General features: G+C 38.0%; 1 long non-coding RNA gene across 1 annotated transcript; it reads right to left on the bottom strand.

The window, feature by feature from the left end:
* Positions 1-6,024: 6,024 nt before the first annotated feature.
* LOC308707562 lies at positions 6,025-6,715 on the bottom strand. Its single transcript, XR_014032187.1, has 3 exons — positions 6,609-6,715; positions 6,469-6,519; positions 6,025-6,140 (listed from the first exon to the last, which is right to left on the bottom strand). It is a non-coding gene; the product is annotated as an uncharacterized lncRNA (long non-coding RNA).
* Positions 6,716-23,664: the final 16,949 nt, after the last annotated feature.

The following is a 23,664-nucleotide window of genomic DNA, read 5'->3' as shown; positions in this document are numbered from 1 at the left end:
TTAATTGTAACCTGGCCATTGCACAAGGGACCACCTCGAGTAGCTCCTCTTGCTCTTTGTCATCACGGGAGGAACGTTTGAATGTGGCGACCTTATATCCATGCCAGAAGCAAAAGATTCACTGTCGGATGAAAACACGGATGCACAGACTGTTTACCTCAAGTGTTGCAGCAGGGCGATTGCGAGCATTGCGAAGTGTTCGCTGTTAAGGCGAATTCTTTTTTCATTTTGTTTACACACAAGATAAAAAAAAAAAAAATCAGAGGGATTTCAGGATATATGCTTTCATTCCCTAGGAAATCAAAATATACTGTCCATAGCCTTAAAAAATCGATTTTCGCCATATTTGTTTGATTACAATGTCACATAAATCAGGCCGGGAATGATTTATTAACAAATCCCTCTGAAAATATCTTCAGAATATTGGTAAGTGTATAACTGGAAAGTTTGGTGTACATAGGTGCTACATAGGCTGAGATGTTTGTACTGGATAATGACAAAAAAGTCATTTTGAGAAAACGGCAGTTAAAGATTGAAATAGCTCTAAATGAGATTTTGTCATTAGCTTTAAATCCCCCTTTGGACATTCACGATTGGTTACTGATATAAAGGAAATGCCCATATTTGGGTTACATAGTGTTGTGCAAGAGACTCAGAGCTTTACAACGATACCGGTCATGACAGACTGCAGTAAACAGATGGAACTCGGCATGTCGCGTTGGAATGCTAACTTCTTGGTATGGGAGAAACTTACTGCCGCAAGTAAACAAAATCTCATAAAATAAACATCTTAATGTATATTTTCAACGTTTTCTTTATAGCAGCTTGAAAGAACACATATTGAAAGGAGTAAACTAGCCCAAAATCTCAAAACTGACCACTGCATGAAAAATCTACATTTTTGAACTGAGCGCTCGCCTTGCTTATTTCCAAGCATTTTCCTTTTCGCAAAGAATTTCTCTGCACACTGACAGTCGGAATCTAACTCTTAACAAAGAGTGACAGACAGAGAGAGCTTGCACACACACACACACACACACACACACACACACACACACACACACACACACACACACACACACACACACACACAGAGTACGGCTATCTCTGAAGACAAAGACCTGAAGATGTACCTGTAGTACATCTAATTATAGCCTCTACTGAGCACGCATTTCAATGACATCACCATCAGATGCTGTCAAGTTCAAGGCCAAGTTACTTGGCGTGTTCACACACAAAATTCACAGCTGGTCACACACAAAGGTGTTCCCATTAGTTCTGACTCAGTACAGCATTAAGTGTAGCTTTTGAAAGGGAACATGTGGTTTTGGCACAGTTCCCCATGTGAAATACATGTGATCACGCGTGGAAAACATGGTAAATGAATGTGTTTTTTTTTTTTTTTTTTTTTTTTTGAGTGGATTTCTATTCAGATTTCACTATGACAGTGTGCCTGGAAATACAAACTTAGGAGTCAGCATAAAAAACAGGTCATTACAATTTCTATCACCACTGTCATTTTTGTTGTTGAGAAAATGGTCTGAATTTACATTGGTGTGAGTTTAGAGGAGGTGAATTAGTGTGATTCAGCTCTGAACGGCCTTCAGACACGATTTACATCCCGCAATTTACTCAAGTTCAAACAGCCAAGACTGAAGGGTCGTCTGAAATATCTCGTCTGTCTCTCTGTCCAATAAATCTGTCTCTCTGCGGAAACACACACACACACTGTTGCTTATTTCAGCTGTACAGCAATCAGGACTTATCATCATCATTATTTATATTATTATTAATACTAAATAATACAACATCTGATTTTGCTGAACAATAGAAGATTTGCTCCACAATTTTTTGCAAAGGTTGTGAGAGAAAAACACATATGTATTTGAATTAGACAAAGTAAGCAGATATACTCAACCTCCTCACTGAAAATTAGTACCATCTGAATAAGACTAGAGTTAACATTTCAGTTTTATTCAAACCAGAAATGAAGTTGTCTGCTGGTTGATTGTACATTCATATACTGTGTGTATGTGCTTGCATGTGTGTGTGTGTGTGTGTGTGTGTGTGTATTTGTTTGTTTATTTTTTATCAGAGTTTGGTTTTAAAATTGTAATGCAATCAGATCTAAACGGTTCTGATAACCTGAGAGATGGTTGACAAATGCTAAAACATGTTACTCTAGTTAACATGAGAACATCAGTGGCATGGGTCCCATCTTTTTCCAACTCGCGGCCCACACAACCAAAAACGTAAGTTTCCACGGCCCACAGCAAGAATTTTATCTGGCTCAACTATTTATGTTGTGTTGGTTAATGAGGACTTATAAACGGAGATTGTTGACACAGTCAATTAGATTATTACAGAATATTAAATGTAGATAATGGGTTACAGAGCCCAGGCCCGGTTCCAGAATCAAATCGGGTGCACTAGCCTTAATACAAATATATCAGACTTTTGTCTTGTCCATTGCTATAGTCACTATGTCAATCATTGCGATTTCGAGAGTTAATTCCGCATTTGTAGCATATACACAGCCGTTAATTAATGAAGCTGTCTACATTGCACAAAAAATCTCTACATCGTGTCTACACTTTGTTTGTTAAAGTGAGAGGATTCACCAGCTTGGATTACTCAGCACTGATCATCTGTGATTGGCTACATTGCTCAATGCTGCAAAAGCATGTTGTTAATAGAAACATTTGACATTCTCCACAGCGCAAACAAAAATACACACTGTAACGTTTGCCAAATCTGTTTCACCAATATCCTATTATTACAGCTTCAACTACTAAGGGTGCCCAGAGGAAAGATTTATTGCTCAGTAGTTGCTTTTCCTAAGCTCAGGAGACTTAGTTGTGGTTCTCATATATCTCTCATTTTAGTATCCAAAATGTTTCTCCTAAAATTCCTTAGGATAAATAAAAATAGACAAATGAGACATGAGAAATATTTGAGAGCAAAAGAGTCAAAACTGAGAATGTTGTAGAAGAAACATTGAACATCTCTTTATTGTCTTGCTGCAATCTCTTTCAAGACTCCATTATATGAATATTGTATTGCTCAGAGGTTGCTCTTTATAAGCTTAGGAGACTTAGTTGTGATTCTCAAATATCTCCTATTTTAGTATCAACTGTGTCTCATCTTCTGGTAGATGACATGACTACATCACCTGGACTCTTTCTACATTGACAACAGTTCAAAAATATCTGTTTTCTCTTACAAAAATAAAATAAAAAATGTTGTGCACTGTTCATAAGATCGGGGTCAGAAGGATTTTTTTTTTTCTCTACATCTATTATATCTTGTTATTCTACACCAGCTAGTAATGAATTTGTAGCCTGAATACCAGCCGAACTTAGCCCCGCCCACAACATTTGAGGTCAGGAAGTTTGGTCTGGACTTGATCTGTTGTGGAGCTATTATGCTCGAACCAGAGCTGTTCGGACCAATCAAATTGTCAGAGCGGGCTTGATACGATGATGGACAGATGATCAACAGTAACGTAATCATCCACGTCACCCAAGAGCGATTGGGTTGAATTTGTTTACAACAAAGATGACTGCCGCTGGAGAATTGAGACGTGTAGATTCCGCCATTGCGTCTGTTATAGAAGATATCGACAGCGCATTAATTTTAAAAGAGGAACAGAGAACCGCGATCAAGGCAATTTGTCGATCGGAAAGATGAATGAAGAACATACACCACTTACCCTGAATGGTTGTAGGTCTATCCAATTGAGTGCAGAGGCATTTTCTTTCCTGCTTCGGTTGAAACACAGCCCATAATCACAGCCCAATGGAGCAGTATCAGACTCATATTCTGACTAGAATCCGAGTATGACGACGTCAGGCTAATGAATTTGAGATCTGCTGATTTACTTCTGCTTCAGGTACCACGGTCCCGACTCCCAACTTAAAGGGGTGGTTGAGTATGATTTCACTTTTCTAACTTTACACTCAAAAAAATGACTCATTGGACAAACTCAATTTAATTGATGGCAGGATTTCCATCCAATAAATATGTGTAGCCCCAACTTATAAAAAACTAATTCATAAAATGAAATGTAATTAAGTTGGTCCAACTCAATTTTGACTAACTTAAATGAGTTGGTCCAACTCAATTATGAGCAACTTAAATGAGTTGGTCCAACTCAATTTTGACCAACTTAAATGAGTTAGTCCAACTCAATTTTGACCAACTTAAATGAGTTGGTCCAACTAAATTTTGATCAAATAATTTAAATGAAATGGATACATTTAAAAATAAGTTTTATGCTTCTTAAACTTAAATTAGAACATTTAATTAAAAAAAACCAATTAGGAAATCCTTATTTTGTACCCCATAGAGACAAGAGACAAATCTTGATTGAGATGTTTTTATTTAAAACTCAATAGTGCAATAGTTATTTAATGTGAAAAGTACTTAGAAAAATGCAAGTACACATTTTAAAGCCTTTTTCCAAACATGTACAAATGTCTTTGTTCTTACTGAACACAAAGGAAGATATGTTAAAGAATATGGGAAACTGAACAGTTCTGGACCACCATTGACTTCCATAGTAGGAAGAAAAAATAGCAATTATGAAAGTCAATGGTGGCCCAGAACTGTTAAGTTTCCCATATTCTTTAACAAATCTTCCTTTGTGTTCAACAGAACAAATACATTTATACAGGTTTGGAACAACCCCGGGATCAGTAAATGATGACAGAATTTTCATTTTTGGGTGAACTATCCCTAAAGACAAGAACGACAGAAATACACAAAAAAGTGTGTAAGAAAAAGCATGTAAGAATGTTAAAAAATAATAATAATGTGTGGTGTGTGTGCGTGCATAAGTATGTTAATGACTCAATATACAACAATGTATTCTCAAATAATTCTCATTGTGTTCTCAAAAAAAGTGCACATCTCATGCAAACAGCTTGATTTTAAGTTGCTGGATTTTTGCATTCAGCATATGTCCATCCAAATTCATTAGGATTTTCTGGATAAACTTGAAGGTGTACTTGAGGTTGTCAGGAAAATTAAGATCAAGAGCATAAATGAGACCGAACAGCATGATGAATGCCAGGATCACGAAGTCTAGGTCCCTCAAAACCTTAATGCCCTCGATCACAACTCCTATGTCTGCTGTACAATCTCCTCTTTGGATTTTGTAAATCCCCATTTTCTGCATCCTCAGTGGCCTGGACAAAACACAAAACACTTTGGTTAAGCCCAGGTGAATTTGACCCTTTATATTTTAAAAGTAATCAGCAAATTGCATTGCTACTTTTCACTTTTGCTATTACATTGTTGGCTGCCATTTATTTCCATTTTATGGACATAGACATACACATCTGAAAACTTCTACAAATTCTATTGTGTTCAGATGAACAATGAAAGGCATACACACAGTTATTAACCCTGCAAAATTTTTACTATTAAAAATATTATTTTATTAAAATGAATAAAACAAAATGATTATTCCACTAATACATATTTTATTGGGAAATTAAAATGAAAATTGAGCATTTAATAATAATCAATCATATATTCTTTTAAAACATAAAAGTACTAACAGAATTGTTGTTATATTCATAATAATCACTTACCACATACTCCTTGAAGAAAGAGTCTGGATCTTCAGTCAGGTAGATCATCAGGCCTTTCAGGGTGCACTCTCTCCTGATGTTTATGTTGGCAGGGGGAAAATCAAGACTGAAATTAGCCAAATGCAGAAAGCTGTACAATAACTAGACAAAACAGAAGACATTGCATGCATTTATACTAACAGAGTCTCTGATCGCCAGGGCGTTTTTGATCTTTTGCCCCTTAACTCCTCCTTTGCTCTTGAAGATCTGCATCAGTTTATCTGAAAAGTGGTTCAGCTGTAGGAACATTGATTGCAGTGGCTTCGTAGTGATCTGCATGAACTCTGCGTTCACCTTCAAAATGGAAAAAAAAACAACAACAAAAAACAATTTCTTACTACGAAAAGAACCTAATATCGACTAAAATAAAACACTACATAACATGTTTACTTCACTCTGCTGAAAGAGAGCTGGCCATTGATTCTTGAACACCTCTATCATGGGCACTGGCTGACGACAATGGGTTTGAAGTCTATTAATGAATGTGGATTGTGTTTCCGGTATCTGTGGGTGTTAAATGTACTGTAAATATTACTTTCAAATGCACATCCTACAAACATACACTGAACTGTTTCATTATGCCTGAGATGTCCATTTATGTGTTGAAAATAATCTTTCTGTTGCTAGCTCCTTGCATGAACACACATGATACTGGAATGTTGTTAATTCTTCTGGCTTTGGAGTTTCCTGTTTAGCATGTATTTTGTATGTGTGATTAAGAAGCTTACTCCATGTACTAAACGTGCATGGGCAATCTGTGTATGGACATGGATAGCGAAAACTGCCCCTAAAGCACACATGAGTCTGCCTAAAATGCTGCAGAAACAAATACCTGCTAGCTAGTTTCGATGGACACATTCTTTGCACTAAAAAAGAAACAATCCTAAAAAGAAGAATAAAAAAGTATTATAAGATACCATATTTAACAAATGACACAAGCAGCCTAAATCAGAATATTTGAATATGACTTACTATAAATAGGAGGTTGCTGTTCACCTGGTCATGTTCATAAAACTGTGAAAGAGAAGATGTTGATTAGGAGTGGGAACCAGTACTCACATGAAAATATGCTTTTTGTTTACATGGTTCTGTTTTACCCAACTCGTTCACTTAAAGGATTAGTTCACCTCAAAATGAAAATTTCCTGATAATTTACTCACCCCAATGCCATCCAAGATGTTCATGTCTTTCTTTCTTCAGTGGAAAAGAAATTAATTTTTTTGAGGAAAACATTTCAGGATTTTTCTCCACACAATGGACTTCAACGGTAAGCAAATAGTTGAAGTCCAAATCAATGCAATTTCGAAAGGCTCTGAAGTGCTTCAAAGGGCTCTGCATGATCCCAGCTGAAAAAAGAAAGACATGAACATCTTGTATGACATTAGGGTGAGTAAATTATCAGGAAATTTTCATTTTGAGGTGAACTAATCCCTTAATATGACACTTTACAATTCTCTCAAGTAATTAAATTGATTTTAAAATAATTTTAAATGTTTACTTGGTACAATTGTCTATATCTATGCATATATCTATGCATATCTATAGCATGCATTGTGTTTCATCGTGCAATTGATACGCAAAAATGACTTTTTATATCATATTATACGCCATCAAAGTGCGTATGTAATATATAGATAGATAGATAGATAGATAGATAGATAGATAGATAGATAGATAGATAGATAGATAGATAGATAGATAGATAGATAGATAGATGCTTATTTTTTTGAGAAACGAATGGGACTTCACAGAATACATAGATCGATAATTTCAACAAATATGCGTTTTATAGCGTTAATCAAATAGCGTGTTTACTGCAAAAACAGACGACTATCGTCCATTCTGTCACATTTTTCAGGTGTTCTGATGTAACTTAGGCTAACCCGTCTGTCACTTGCTCTGATTTACCTTGGGCAGCTCAGCTACGATGTTGTAAATAGGTAGTTTACATGATCAAAGTAATCTTAATATTGTGATTGTGAAACACGGAACACCTCACTTCATGATTTTATGGTGAAATGTCTTATTTTTCATGTTAGGCAGGTCAAATTTGATCAAGAAAAACGCACTGTGGCCAATTCAGCGTGAGTGAGTGACGCAGCTAAAAATAGACTCGGCGCCGAAACAATCGCGGCGATCGCAAGCCTCCAATTCATTTTATGACGGATCAATCTAGCTAGCAAGCCAATAAGTTAAGAACCAATTTTGCACAGTTACAGTCAAATTCGGGATCGTTAGACTGGTCTAACACAGAATTTGCACGTTGCGTGAGTAAGTTAAGCTATCGAAGGGACACTTAAAACAATTCACCTTGCATAACTTTCACTGCTGTTGCATATTTCACTCAAAATTATGATATAAGTTACACATCCTCTTACAGTGAGATAAATTCTTTATTACAAATACTCAAACAAGATAATACTTACCAATAACGAATACGACGATGCGCAGTCCTTGCGGCGGCAGACGATAAAATGGCGGCCACACCCTCTGAGCATGTTCTTCTCTGAGCTTGTCTTGCACATGCGCAAATGACGCTCTCCGAAGCCAAATTAATTTGAGTTAACCAAATTAAATGAAATCTCATAGATGACACTATTTATACATTTTATGTTAGACTTATTAAATATATATATACGTATTATTCCTAATTAGATATATTTAAATAAAGTTAACACAATTTAAATGTGTCATACCTAAGAAGGCCTTGAATCATTTTTTTGAGTGTAGTTAGTGTGTAATGTTGCTTTTTGAGCATAAACAACATCTGCAAAGTTACAACGCTCAAAGTTCAAAGCAAAGGGAGATATTTGATTTTAAAGAAATCTTTTTTAAGGACTACAACAAACGGCTGGTAGGGACTGCACGACATTCCTCCAGGGTTGGTGACATCACCATCACCCTGAAATTTACATAAACCCCGCCCCCGGGAACACGCAGTCCGTGTTGAGAAGAGGAAGAGTTGCTGTAGTCGAGCACATTTGTGAGTCAGCTCAAATTGTAGCATCCGTTTCACTTTTCACATGCAATAGAAAGTCACTCTGTGTGCATCACACAACAGTTCCTATACGAGCGATTTATAGATTATCATGATATAATATGCTAATTGAAGATAGTTAACTCCACATCAGCAACATAAATTCATCAACTAACCAATCAGAGACGTCCTGTTGCATTCTACGTGTTGTCACTTCTTCTTGAGTCTCTCCATCTTTGTCTGACTCCGTTTAAACATAAAAGGCAGAACAGTTTCTGTCATTTTAGTGTGTGTCTGCGTGACGTAATCGGAGCTGCTAACACACGAGCTCTTGAAACCCCGCCCTCTGTGTCGGGAGCAGCAGCATATTTGCATTTAAAGTGCCAGACACAAAACGGTGCGTTATTGCTCACCCTCAAAAAGTGACAACTTTAACATGCTATATAAAAATATCTATGCAGTATTTTGAGCCAAAACTTCACACACGCACTCTGGGGACATCAGAGATTTATTTTATATCTTGTAAAAAGGGCATTATACCATCCTGTTTTAGTATGTTATGTTTGTTTTTTTAATTGTGTTGTACAGCTCTTTGGTCTGCAAGTTTGTTTATATAGCACATTTCATACACAATGGAAAAAATAATGCTCTATTCCTAACTGGCTAATCACTAAGTTTCAGGGCACATATGGAATGGAAGAAAATGAGAGTAAGGTTTGTGATTTTACACTATAGCTACTTCCTGGCTTCTAGTGTCTTTACACTCCTATGGGGTTGGTTCTCCTATGTTGCAGAATATATATTTTTCTTTTTTTTTTTTTTTGCGTAAAAACAATAATTATTGTGAAATAATGTTACAATTTCAAATAACTGTTTTGTGAATATATTGTAAACTGTAATTTATGTGATGCAAAGCTGAATTTTCAGCATCATCTTACTGACATTAAACTTTTGGAAAGAAAAGTACATATCACTATATTTAGCTATCCCTATGTGTACTAGATGTTTTAGTGGATGATTCTAATGCTCAGTCATTAGTCACATGATGATGAAAGATCACTCCCACTATATCAGACCTCGGTGTGAAAAGAGAGAATTTGACCCAGTTTAACAGTAGACCAAACAAGATTTCATGAGATCCTGCTATGTATCCATGTTTAAATCCATTGTATTAGTTTAGCCATTACCCTTTTTCCTATACTGGATCTATGTCTAAACATTGTTCTCCTTTTGACTCTAAAGGTCTAATTAACATACGCACACAAAAACATGAGATAATTATTTCTGCCAAGTCACGATTCAGAAAACTCAGATAATTGAATTCTCCTCTTCATTTCCCTAAAAAACTAGAGCCAGCGGTCCAGACGCAGCTCTCTGAAGTTAATTATCTTCATTATGGAATCATCCTTTCTTCCATACGCAAACTTTTCAGCACAATATTGAGTAACTCATTATGCAACTCTATGAACTTCCAATTTACTAGGCAATCTAGACATAAACATTTATACCATTTCATAAACTGCCCCATTCTTGCAGTGGTTAAAAATTGATTTGTTTTTTAGTTTTAAGGAATTTTAAAGCTAACTTATCTGTAAACTACACACACACACACACACACACACACACACACACACACACACACACACACACACACACACACACACACACACACACACACACACAAATAAAACCTCAAAATAAAGCTGGACTAAATTAAGTCTTTCAAATGGGCTTATACTCCAGGGAAAGATTGTGGCACTTTCATTCTTGCCAAGATGGATTTACTGATCAGCACAAAACAAAAGCCAGTTGGATTTACAGAGCGATGTACATTGCAAATTCTTTACAGATTGTTTCCGTTTAATAACAGTTCATAAAATCTGTCAAGCTCCAAAAAAGAACAACTGATCAATAATGACTTAAATGTGGGTGTGTTTCTCACACAAGCAACATATTACTTAAGACTTGAGCACATAATGCTATTATGACAGTGTTGCTATTGCAAACTAAAACTATATACACACTACCGGTCAAAAGTTTTTGATCTGTAAGATTTTTAATGTTTTTGAAAGAAGTCTTTTCTATTCACCAAGGCTGCATTTATTTGATTAAAAATACAAAACACAGTACTATTGTGAAATATTATGACAATTTAAAATAACTGTTTTCTATTTTAATATATTTTAAAATGTTATTTATTCCTGTGATCAAAGCTGAATTTCCAGCATCATTACTCCAGTCCTTCACAAATCATTCTAATATGTGGATTTGATGCTCAAAAAACATTCATTATTATGATCAGTTGTGTACTTTTTTTTTCAGGATTCTTTGATGAATAGAAAGTTAAAAAGAACAGCATGTATTTGAAATATAATATTTTGTAATATTATAAATGTCTTTACTGTAACTTTTGATCAATTTAATTAATAATTGATGAATACAAGTATTGATTTATTTTATTTATTTCCCCCCCAAAATAAAAAAATACATTCTTATTGACCCCAAACTTTTAAACGGTAGTGTTTAATGTTACAATGCTTTCTATTGATAAATTCTGTTCTTTTGAACTTTCTATTCATCAAAGTATCCTGAAATAAAAATGTAAATAACTGTTTTCAACACTGAACATAATGAGAAATGTTTATTGAGCATCAAATCATCATATTAGAATGATTTCTGAATTGTCATGAACTGCTCCGAGACTCGAAGGTGAGATCCAAATGCAGCTTTTATTATGGGCAATCCACGGAACAGGCAAGAAATCCAAAAACCAAGAGACAGGAAACCAGGGAAAATGCTCAAAGATGCAGTGTGACACAAACAAATCTTTGCAGAGAGTAAATGAGAGAACATGGAATAAATAGGCTGAAACTAACAAGTCCAGGCAGAGAATGATGGGAGATGTAGTTTGTGAGTGAAACATGATAGTCTGGTGTGGAGTGCCCTCTGGTGGCTCTCAAGGGCACTCCAGCTGGTGACCGTTACATAGCCCCCCTCAAAGGAGCGGCTTCCAGACACTCTAAAATTTGTCCAGGAGGGAGGTGGAGCGGAGGCGGACCCGGGGGTGGGATGGAGCGGTAGAGGACCTGGAGACTGCGGCAAGACGGGAGGCCAGGGCGGAGCAGGCAGTGCAGGCGACCAGGGCGGAGCAGGCAGTGCAGGTGGCCAGGGCGGAGCAGGCTTAGCAGACGGCCAGGGAGGAGAGGACCTTCATGGAGCGGCCTCCATGGTCCATGGCGCGGCCTCCATGGTCCTATCAAGGGACCTCCTGCGCCCCCCCCCCCCCGGCTATTGGGTTAGGGGACCAGACACCGACTCAGGAACAGGAACAGACACCGGATCAGGTGTGGCGGCGGCCATCTCTGCTGAGGGCTCAGGTTCAGGCGTGGCGGCGGCCATCTCTGCTGAGAGCTCAGGCGATGTGGCGGTGGCCATCTTGTCTGGAGACACTGGCTTGGTGGCGGCCATCTTGTCCGGAGACACTGGCTTGGCGGAGGCCACCTTGTCCGGAGACACTGGCTCGGCGGACGTGACGTGAAGCTCTGGCTTGGCAGGACTGACGTGGAGTTTTCTGTCATTAACTGCTCCGAGACTCGAAGGTAGTGATGTTACGTATAACACTGAAGCTTCGATGTGCATATTGCACATGCGACACGATTTCTAGTGAAGCCCCGTATCGGGGTGTGTATTGGTTTACTAGAGTCACGTGATCATCAACAAATGAAGCCTCACTTTATGTCCAATCACGTGCGCGTTTCACTTTGGGTGTCAGAAGGCTCGAACCCCAGATCTTATTTAACGAGTCATTGTTGGCTCAGTCTGGTTGATGGGTTTGTGAGGAGAGAAAATGAATTTATTTAATGAACAAATCAAACACAAACATGTAAGGCTTTTATTTGTACACATAACATTGAAACTATGGAGTGTGTTGTGGTTGCTTCATCTGCCAGAGCTTCTAACACAGGCTTCTGGCTGCTTTATTTTAAATAAGCACCAGATGGCGCTGTTCTCGACACTCTCGAAGCTTTTGAACGGCAGTGTATATGTGTAGGCAAAAGTCTCAGCTAATGAACCATGTTAGGGAACAGATTTTCCTGAAAAAGTTTATTTCTAAAAACATACATTAATTCACTTCATAACTAGGGATGGGTTTACGATTACCGGTTTCACGATAAAATGTACTGACGGTTAGTAATATCGTTTAAAATGTAATTATCATTAAAACCGTGTTTGATTATCGCGATTTTAGATCCTGTTCAGCCAGCAACAGTTTGACGCAGGCGCAGCGCGCAATGTTATTTTTTTTATTCAAGAAGGAATTGCGGAAGGCAGTGACCGTACTCGGGAGATTTTTCAGCCTTTTGAAAGAACCAATTCTGAGGTGTGGTCATATTTTGGCTTTAACAAAAGTCCTGAGGGAAACTTAATTGAGGATGGTCACCCTGTCAGCAGAACATGCACAAGAAAAAGTCACTGCAATAGGGGGAAACTTCAGATCTGCCGAGTCGTCTTGTGTGACCATCACCGAGCGAACGCAAGGCTAACTTTGACCTCAATACCAAAAATACGTCTGGGATATAATTGGTCATAATGTTGTTTTAAGTTGAACTATTTTATATCAATCACTTGAAATAAACGTGAAGCTTCTGCAAAGAAAAGTTTGCAGCAAGTGGCTTAGACAAAGACGAATAAACAAGTTCAAACAAGACTATTAAGAGTGAATTTATATTCATTATACACTTATTACACCGATTTTTTTTTTACCACATAATTACGGGGACATTGAATTGAGATTAATGTTTTAAATCTTACCTGTTTATAAATTCATTATGTACAGCGTACAAAACAATCGTTCAGACAAGATGATCACAACAATATTATCAAACTCTGTAAACAATAAATCAACTCTGATTTAATTTTCAATACAATTAAAAACGGAGACGCAAGACGGCAAGTTGTATTTGAATGAAACGAGAGAGCGCGTCCATTGTGATACATGGTGTAACGTCTGTCAGAGAGTTTGAAGTCTGCCCAGATGAAGAATATAAGACAGTGCAACACATTATACATTATACATTATAATGTGACACATTATAATAAAACAACCGTCAGTAGAGCGTTTCATCTTCCTCTTTGCGCGAGCAATCTCACTCACTGTGCGTGTGCACTCACATAAAAACAGCATGCATTCAAAAACGTATGCCATAGAAGTAGTTATATTAAAGGCACATCCACATTCATGTCATGAACACTACTTAACACTAGGCGGCCGTTACAATGGATGTGCGCGGTGTTATAATGCGTTGCTATTGATGACCGTCATTATAAGGAAGGAAATGCTTTAAAAAGTGCATAGAGCTGCTTGTTTTATTTGTTGTTTGTTGATTTTCAAATATAAAACTTGTTGAAAAGTCTTCTGTGTGAGCATCAACTCTTTTTGAACACTTTCATCTCGTTTTAACAAAACCGTGATAATATTGATAATCGCGATAATTTTCATACCGTCCCATAACTTAATCTGTCAACTCCGTCAGATCCATTAAAAAAACATGCTATTTTAATTTAATCTATTTAACAACAGTGTAAAGTCTTCAGTTATGTAATAATGGTGTTTAGTAAAGGAGCTAAATGATTTTTTTTTTTCTGGGTTAGGGTTATTATGAACAATCCTCTTCCTAAATTCCTTTATTCGCTACACTTCCTTTTTAATATTAAACATATATAACCAATGTTCTGTTTATTCAGAACTCCTCCACTTGAGGCTGGAACTCTCCACCAACCTAAAGTGGGCAAGCCATCCTTTTCCGACTGAGAACCATGGCCTCGGATTTGGAGGCGCTGATTCTCATCCCAGCCACTTCTCACTCGGCTGCAAACCGTCCCAGTGCATGCTGAAGGTCCTGGTCTGATGGGGCCAGCAAGAAAACATCATCCGCAAAAAGCAGAGACGAAATTGTGTGGTCCCCAAACCTGACACCCTCCGTCCCCTGGCTGTGCCTAGAGATTCTGTCCATAAAAATTATGAACAGAACCGGCAACAAAGGGCAGCCCTGCCGGAGTCCAACATGCACTGGGAACAAGTCTGACTTACTGCAGGCAATGCGAACCAAGCTCCTGTTCCCGTCGTACAGGGACCGGACAGCCCTTAGCAAAGGGCCCCGGATCCCATACTCCCAGAGCACCCTCCACAGGACGCCACGAGGGACACAGTCGAATGCCTTCTCCAAATCCACAAAGCACATGTGGATTGGTTTGGCAAACTCTCATTAACCCTCCAGCACCCTGGAGAGGGTATAGACCTGGTCCAGTGTTCCACGACCGGGACTAAAACCGCACTGTTCCTCCTGAATCCGAGGTTCTACTATCGGCCATATTCTTCTCTCCAGTACCCTGGCATAGACCGTCCTGGGGATGATGATAAGTGTGATCCCCCTGTAGTTGGAACACACCCTCCGGTCCCCCTTCTTAAAAAGAGGGACCACTACCCCGGTCTGCCAGCCCAAAGGTACTGTCCCCTCAAAACCCTCCACCATGGTAAGGTGGCAGTTCAAGGAGGGACCAAATATATATGTAATTAAAATCATGAAATAATAATAATAATTCCCCATATAACAAAAAATAATAAAAAAAGCACTTTATTTTGTTGACGTTGTTACATTGTACTTACACAAATAAATACTGAGTAATATTAATTAACTACATGTACTTACTATAGAGTTACAGTTAGGGTTAGGTTTATGGCTACTTGCAATTATGCATCATTTACTGTTATTACTATAGTAAAAACATGTAGTAACACGTAACTACGTCACCTAAAAATAAAGTGTTACAAAAAAAAAAATATATATATATATATATATATATATTAGTGTCAAAATTGCTGGCAACAAAAGTGAGTACACCCTAAGTGAACATGTCAAAACTGTGTCCAAAGTGTCAATATTTTGTGTGAGCACCATTGTTATCTACTGCCTTAATCCTCCTGGCCATGGAATTCACCAGAGCTGCACTGGCTGTTGCTGGGATCCTCTTCCACTCCTCCATAATGACATCATGGAGCTGCTGGATGTTAGACACATGGCGCTTCTCCACCTTCCGCTTGAGGATGCCCCACAGGTGTTCAATAGGGTTCAGGTCTGGAGACATACTTGGCCACACCATCACCTTCATCTTCAGCTTCCTGTGTTTGAGGTCGTTATCATGCCATTTGGCCCAGTTTCTGAAGGGAGGGCATCATGTTCTGCTTCAGAATGTCACAGTTCATGTTGGAATCCATGTTTCCCTCAATGAAGTACAGCTCCCCAGTACCAGCAGCACTCATGCAGCCCCAGACCATGATGCTACCACCACCATGCTTGACTGTAGGCAAGACACAATTATCTTGGTACTCCTACCAGGGCTTTGCCACACATGCTGGACACCATCTGAGCCAAACAAGTTTATCTTCCTCTCATCAGACCACAGAATATGGTTCCAGTAATTCATGCTCTTGAACAGGTTGCTTTCAGCAAACTTTTTGTGGGCTTTCTTGTGAGCCAGCTTCAGAAGAGGCTTCTTTCTGGGACGAAGGCCATGCAAACCGACTTTTTGCAGTGTGCGGCGTATGGTCTGAGCACTGACAAGCTGACCTTCCGCTTCTGCAACCTCTAAAGCAATGCTGGCACGATCATGCTTCTGTTTTTTGATGTCAGCTTCTGCACCTGACACACAGCATGAGGACTCAACTTCTTTGATTGACCCTTGCGAGGCCTGTTCTAAGTGGAACCCGTCTTGGAAAACCTTTGTATTACCCTGGTCACTGTACTGTAACTCAGTTTCAGGGTGTTACCAATCTTCTTATAGCCTAGGTCAACTTTGTGGAGAGCAACGATTCTAATTCTCAAATCCTTAGAGAGTTATTTGCCATGAGGTGCCATGTTGAACATCCAGTGGTCAGTTTCAGAGAATTGTACTCAAAGCACAAATTTCAACTGCTCTAATACAAGATACACAAATTTGTATGCTCCTGTCAAGCAGACAAAAACATGAAAATGATGAATAGGACTTGTGGCTTTGAATGGTTAAACGGCATACAGCTATTATCACTTAGGGTGTACTCACTTTTGTTGCCAGCTATTTTGACAATAATGGCTGTATGTTGAGTTATTTTCAGAAGATAGTAAATATATACTGCTATACAAGCCACAACGCATGATGTGCGTTGAAAGTGTCCCTGAAGTGTCAGCAGAGATTGTGTCAACTAGACTCTCATTGAAGGCCTCTTCGACAAGACAGCCATCAGCACTGATCCTCAAAAATGAAACATCATTGAACTTACTTAAGCTGGACTGTGACGCTATTTTCTTCTGGAAACAAACTTTTTTTGCATTATTTTCCTGTTATCTCTATAAAGCTGCTTCGAAACAATCTGTATTGTAAAAGCGCTATACAAATAAATGTGATTTGATTTGACTTGACTTCATATATCTAAGTTTTATTTCTATAGTCTTGTCCCTTTGTCCCTAAGCTATACTAAAATGTTTGCTGAAATGTGAGGGGTGTACTCACTTTCGTGAGATACTGTATGTATGTGTATATATCACTATATAAAGTGTTTTGTGAGCACTTGTCATCTCCATCAGCTTACAAGTCAACTCTGTCAGACATAAAACCTGATGGAGTTGACGTCTGACGGAGTTGACAAAACTGAATATTTTCCCACCTTAACCACATGTTGTACAACTCTTTACAGAAACTATTGCAACAGGATGACAGAGTTGACATGTTAAAGCTGTGACTGCAGAAACTGCAACATTGTTTGTATAAAATATTTTACAAAAAACTTTCAGAACTATGTGTTATGCCAAGTGCTCTCAGAGTTGAGAGTGAAGGCAGGATCCATGTGCAGGAGAACTTTATTAAAATAATAACAATAACAACAAAAGTAAACAAAAATATACACATAAAAACCAGGGAGCAGAACTGAGAACTTGGACAAAACATCCAACAAAGAACAAAACCAGACAAAGAACATGAGAAACACTAAAGTATTTATATACAAAGGGTGATTTGCAAACAAGACACACCTAGGAACAATCAAAAACTAATCAAAAAGAAAAACTACAAAGGACTACAAAACATGGCACAAAACAGAAAACAACATAAAGAGTCCACACAAGACCAGGGGAACAATAGGAATCATGACACTTTGCTTCTCAATCGGAAGGCTGCATCCTACAAAGACTGAAAATCTCGGCTGCCATGTCATCAAACGTCGCTGAAGGTCATCTCAATTTGTAGGATCCTTGGAAGGCAGCCTTCATTTCGCATCCTTCATACAGCCTGTTTTAAAGGACACATCAGATATGTCCTTCGCGGCCTTAAATCACCCACAATCCTTTGAACATACACTGCTCAAAAAAATAAAGGGAACACTTAACCCTCTGGGGTCTGAGGGGTTTTTGGGGTCCTTGAGATGTTCTGACATGCCCTGACATTTGTGCTTTTTTCAGTTGCTTATAAACATATTAATGGCAAAGGTGTAAATTCACTCTATTTAGCACAAACAGGGCTACCATAATATGTGAACAACTTGCATGTACATGTTTGTATTTTTGATAGAATAATGTTTATGCATGTTTTTTTCAAAAACAAAACACTAAAGTTTCTGAAATAAGGCCATAAAACATATTCTAAATATATGTAAATAAGACTTCTGACTAATGGATGACGTTGCCTAGAATTTTTTCTTCAAAATTATGTGAAAATCATCCTACCTAATCATTCACATAACACAATACATTGATTTAAATCTTGTAAAACACTTTTTGTTTGGAAAGGCCATATGCGGGTGGGCGTGATTCACACCTGCGGAGACAATGGGGCCCGCATAATGAGGCTGCATACGTAATGAGCCTTTCATTCAGGTGTGTGACTCAGCCACAAGAATGCAAGGACAATATATAACTGGTTTGTTGTTTTTTTTCCACAAATTTTGCTTGCAAATTGTACAATATCCAAGGTAAACATTTCTAGTAATTGTGCAGTTAATTGTTCTCATACTGTATTTTCAGATTTGGAATATATTCTCTTCCCAAATGTGTCACTAATAAAGCATAATACAATTGTTTAAAGAGAAGGCTTATAATGACCTTTTAAGATTTTGTTTACATCTATCCTTATATAAATATATATATATATATGTTTTTTTGTTGTTTTTTGTTTTTTTAAGGTTATACAATTACAACAACATTTAAAATTGTAACAATATTTCCAGTGTAATCTTTCTTTGTATTCGCGATTCATATTAAAACAGTATTTTTGCCAGCTGTAGTAGCTCCACAACAGCGCGCATCTGTGCGCTGTTTCATTCATTCATAGAAACGCGATTCATATTTAAACAGTATTTTTGCCAGCTGTAGTAGCTCCACAACAGCGCGCATCTGTGCGTTCGTTCGTTCATTCATTCATACACAGAAACGCGATCAATATTTAAACAGTATTTTTGCCAGCTGTAGTAGCTCCACAACAGCACGCATCTGTGCGTTCATTCATTCAGATTAGAACAAGGCAAACAGAACTGACCTAATTCCTCAGCGGGATCCGTTTGCTCCTCGAAATGATACTTCCAGAACTTCTGAGGTAAATTTTTGCAGGATTATTATCAAGATAGTATTATTCCTCACAGCATCGTAAAGTACATAAGTCTGAAAGTGAACTCGCGGTGTGTGTTATCCAGCTGATGTGGGCGTTTCACAGGTTTGTTTGGATCGCCTCACATTTGCGTTTGAATAGCGCGCGCTCTCCGTGGGCGGAGCACATTAAAACTTAATGAGCTGAGCTGAGAACGACTGACATCTCTCTCTTTGCATGCATATTACATAAACTGTGAATATTTGTTTTTTATAAAAATTACTTCATTTTAAAGAAGAGAATTCAAGCTTCATGCCTGTGTGACTGCATGCCTGTTTGACTGAGTATTCGCTGAGTTACAGTTCATTTTCGGACGCGTTTCAGAATTGACTTCACTGACGGAGAGTAGGCAGAACTCGCATCATGTTTATTTTTCTTTATTTGGCGAAAAGCACAACACTTTGTTTTTATTATGAGCATACACAAAAAAAATACACACTAAACAGGATCGATTGATGTATAACACAAGCATATAAGATAAAAATTAATTATTTTTTTTTATTTTTTTTTTGCACTCATACGGAAAAAAACGAGCCTATCGCGTCGGCGCGACAGCCGACCTCAGGGGGTTAAACAACACAATGTAACTCCAAGTCAATCACACTTCTGTGAAATCAAACTGTCCACTTAGGAAGCAACACTGATTGACAATCAATTTCAAATGCTGTTGTGCAAATGGAATAGACAACAGGTTGAAATTATAGGCAATTAGCAAGACACCCCCAATAAAGGAGTGGTTCTGCAGGTGGTGACCACAGACCACTTCTCAGTTCCTATGCTTCCTGGCTGATGTTTTGGTCACTTTTGAATGCTGGCGATGCTTTCACTCTAGTGGTAGCATGAGACGGAGTCTACAACCCACACAAGTGGCTCAGGTAGTGCAGCTCATCCAGGATGGCACATCAATGCGAGCTGTGGCTAGAAGGTTTGCTGTGTCTGTCAGCGTAGTGTCCAGAGCATGGAGGCGCTACCAGGAGACAGGCCAGTACATCAGGAGACGTGGAGGAGGCCGGAGGAGGGCAACAACCCAACAACCCAAAGCATAGGAACTGAGAAGTGGTCTGTGGTCACCACCTGCAGAACCACTCCTTTATTGGAGGTGTCTTGCTAATTGCCTATAATTTCAACCTGTTGTCTATTCCATTTGCACAACAGCATTTGAAATTGATTGTCAATCAGTGTTGCTTCCTAAGTGGACAGTTTGATTTCACAGAAGTGTGATTGACTTGGAGTTGCATTGTGTTGTTTAAGTGTTCCCTTTATTTTTTTGAGCAGTGTATATTCAAATTCACGAAAAATAAGCTGACGAGTTAGACATTAGACATGTTAGACATGAAAGTATAGATCTTATCTTTTGTTTTTGCTGTAAATTAATCTCTTAACACTAAACTGCCAATAATGTAAGCCACTGGGAGATCTCAGATGGCTGTCATTCATTGTACTGTAGTAATTGAAAGCCAGTTAATAAAGATTTGTAATACAAAGAATTTTTCCAATATTAAGTTTAAATAGTATTTTCATGCGGTAACCGCGTGGCAGAAACATTTATGACATAGCCATTCACACTTCCTATACTGTCTCATTATAGTATTTAATGCTGAGGAGGACACTAGCCTACAGGCCTCTGAAGGACTGGACTAGCAAGGACACAGCCTCAGTAGGATGCAGCCTTCTGTTTGAGAAGCACGTGTCCTACTGTGAGATCCACAATGAGCAAAAAATAGGAAAGGGGTCATCAGAGTTCAAGTTAAATTACATGTATTTTCCAAGTATAGAGCATGTATTTAAAATAACAGTAAAAAAATTAAAAAAGTAAAAAAAGCAATGAATGTCCAGAGTATCCAGCTCCCTATTAAGCACATTGTTGTCATGTAAACGTACCCTAAGACTCCGACTGTATCCATTTGGATTATCTTCTTCCTGAAGCATACCTACCTTCTTGTTCCTCTCCTCGTTCCTGGTCCTAGTCTCCAGTTCCTCGTTCTCCTCCAGTCTCCATGTGACCTTTCTGCAAAGATAATAAGGGAAGTTAATCAATACTCATCTGTTTAGAGGGTGTGTGTGGCTACTCACCATTCCTCCTTTCGCCGTCTCACTCAGTGTTTTTCCTTATTGTAACTTGACAGTCGTGGTCTTCATGAATTGATGTTGTATGGAAACAGCATGAAAAAAAAGTAGCACAGGTTAATAACGTTATGAGGGTGAGTAAATAAAGGCAGAATTAAACTTTTTAGGTGAATATCCATTTAAAAGAATTTCTGCATGAGACACAATCTAAATAAAACAGCACAATGGTTTAAAAAAAACTGTTAGAGATGAGTGACAAAATGAAAAATGACAGAATGAACACTCAACAGCAGATGCACTACAAACAGATGTGCACACATTAAAATCATCTTGCAGCGACTTCAGATGAAAACAGGTCAAGCTTAAGCACCTGACTGTGTCCTGCGGGATTCACTACACATCTTTAATTAAGAAAACAATCTTCCTCTACTCAGAGTTCACTAAACTGAGACCTACTTCTGGATTTACCATCTTTACTGGTGTTGTTTTTATTGAGAAGTTTTCCGTCTGAGAATAACATTTAATCTGTGTTTAAGAAACCGACTTGAAATGGACAGTTCAGCCAGAAATTATCATTCTGTTTCAGGCATCAATTACTTGCCCTCATGTTGTTACAAACCTGTATGATTTCTTTCTTCTGTGGAACACAAAATAATGTTTAGCAGAATGTTCATGCTCCTCTTTTCCCTTTAATAATAATTGTTTCTACACACACGCCTCTTTGAGTTCCAAAAAAAAAAAAAAAAAAAAAAAAAAGATTTTTGGAACCAAGAATGAATAAATTATTGATTTTCATAAACGAATAAGTCTGGCATCCACACAACTGTTTGTGTTACAATTCTCCTTGTGGAACTTGTCATATACTGTAAAATGTAAGGCTAAACTGCCACAATATACTGTAATTTATATCAATATACATGTGAAGTGGCACTTTGATAAGGATTCCCTGACACGATTCCCTGACGTGGAAATTGAAAACAAGTGTAAGATAGTTTAGTAATTCTGACAGATCAATTTAGCTCAACGGAATTATTAATTAATTTATAGGGAATTCGAAATAATCACTTATTACAACCGAGCAAATGACTCGTTCGCGGTTCATTTAATCTGGCTGTAACTTTCAGCTCTGCAATATATAAATATCAAAACTATAGTGAAACACTATAGTTAGCAAGGTAACTTAGATCAGCAGTTTAAGACATTAAATTCGTAAGCACATAACACAACTAACACTTCTCTTTAAAATTACAAACAAGACTTTATTGATTATTCTAACACATAAAACTAATATCTAACACAAACACACACGCGCACACACATTCATACGAGTTGCAGCAAGAGTGAGTGAGGAAAGAATGAGTTTTAAGAGTGAGATGATGAAATCCCAAGTTTCTATATGCACTTATAAGACATGACCTGGAACGAACCATCAATCATTAATTAACCCTTCTATCGTTTCTTAGACAGGTTATTAAATTTATATCAATACACCAGTTCAGCTTAAGAGTCTGAGGGCTACTTGTGTATGCGTTCCCTTTTGGGGTTCCCTTTTTGGTCGGTGTAAAAGGGGTTTCCAGAGTTCGTTTGTTGGCTGGTCTCCTCGTGCCTGATGTCTGGGGCGGCCAGTCACGTGGTGTGCTGGCGGATGAATGAAAGTTTTTGTTGAAGCTGGCTTTGCAGAAGAAACGCGGACAGAAATCTTGCTGCAAAACTTAACTTAGAACCGAGACTCACAACGGAAAAGAAAGGAAACTAAGAAAAGAAAGGAAATACAGATGAGAGTAGATGATGGCTTGAATGAAGCTGTTTAACCCATGTTCTTCTGATCTTGATTTGGGTTCTTTTGTCTGCGCGTTTACATGGTTACTAGCCTGTCTTTTCTCCCTTCGCGCACTTTTCTAACCTTGTTGAGAACTCTTCTAAAAAAACTTTGTTCGGGTCTAAGATTTTAAACTCACATGTTTGTCCGGCCTCCTGGATCAGTTCTGACCAATTGGACACTGTCTTAATTTAGGAGGTGGCATTCTTTTCACTTCTGATCGTAAATCATGCGTTATCTGTGATCTCCTTGCTCTCCAGCACTAGCAGAGAGAACAAGAGGCCACAGTTTAGACATCATTACTATTATAAGAATACGAAACATTTTACACAGATTTCAATCAAGCCATCTTTTGAATTAAGAACATACGATCATGCTGACAGGAAGCACGACACACTTTCATTCAAACACCTAATAGTTATACCAATTACATGAATTATATGGTATCTAAGCATATTAAACACACATATAAGTTGCAGACACAATATAGAGTT

The sequence above is a fragment of the Scardinius erythrophthalmus genome (assembly GCF_964197995.2).
Source record: "Scardinius erythrophthalmus genome assembly, chromosome: 2".
NCBI lineage: Eukaryota > Metazoa > Chordata > Actinopteri > Cypriniformes > Leuciscidae > Scardinius > Scardinius erythrophthalmus.
This window is presented reverse-complemented; position numbering and strand designations above follow the sequence as displayed.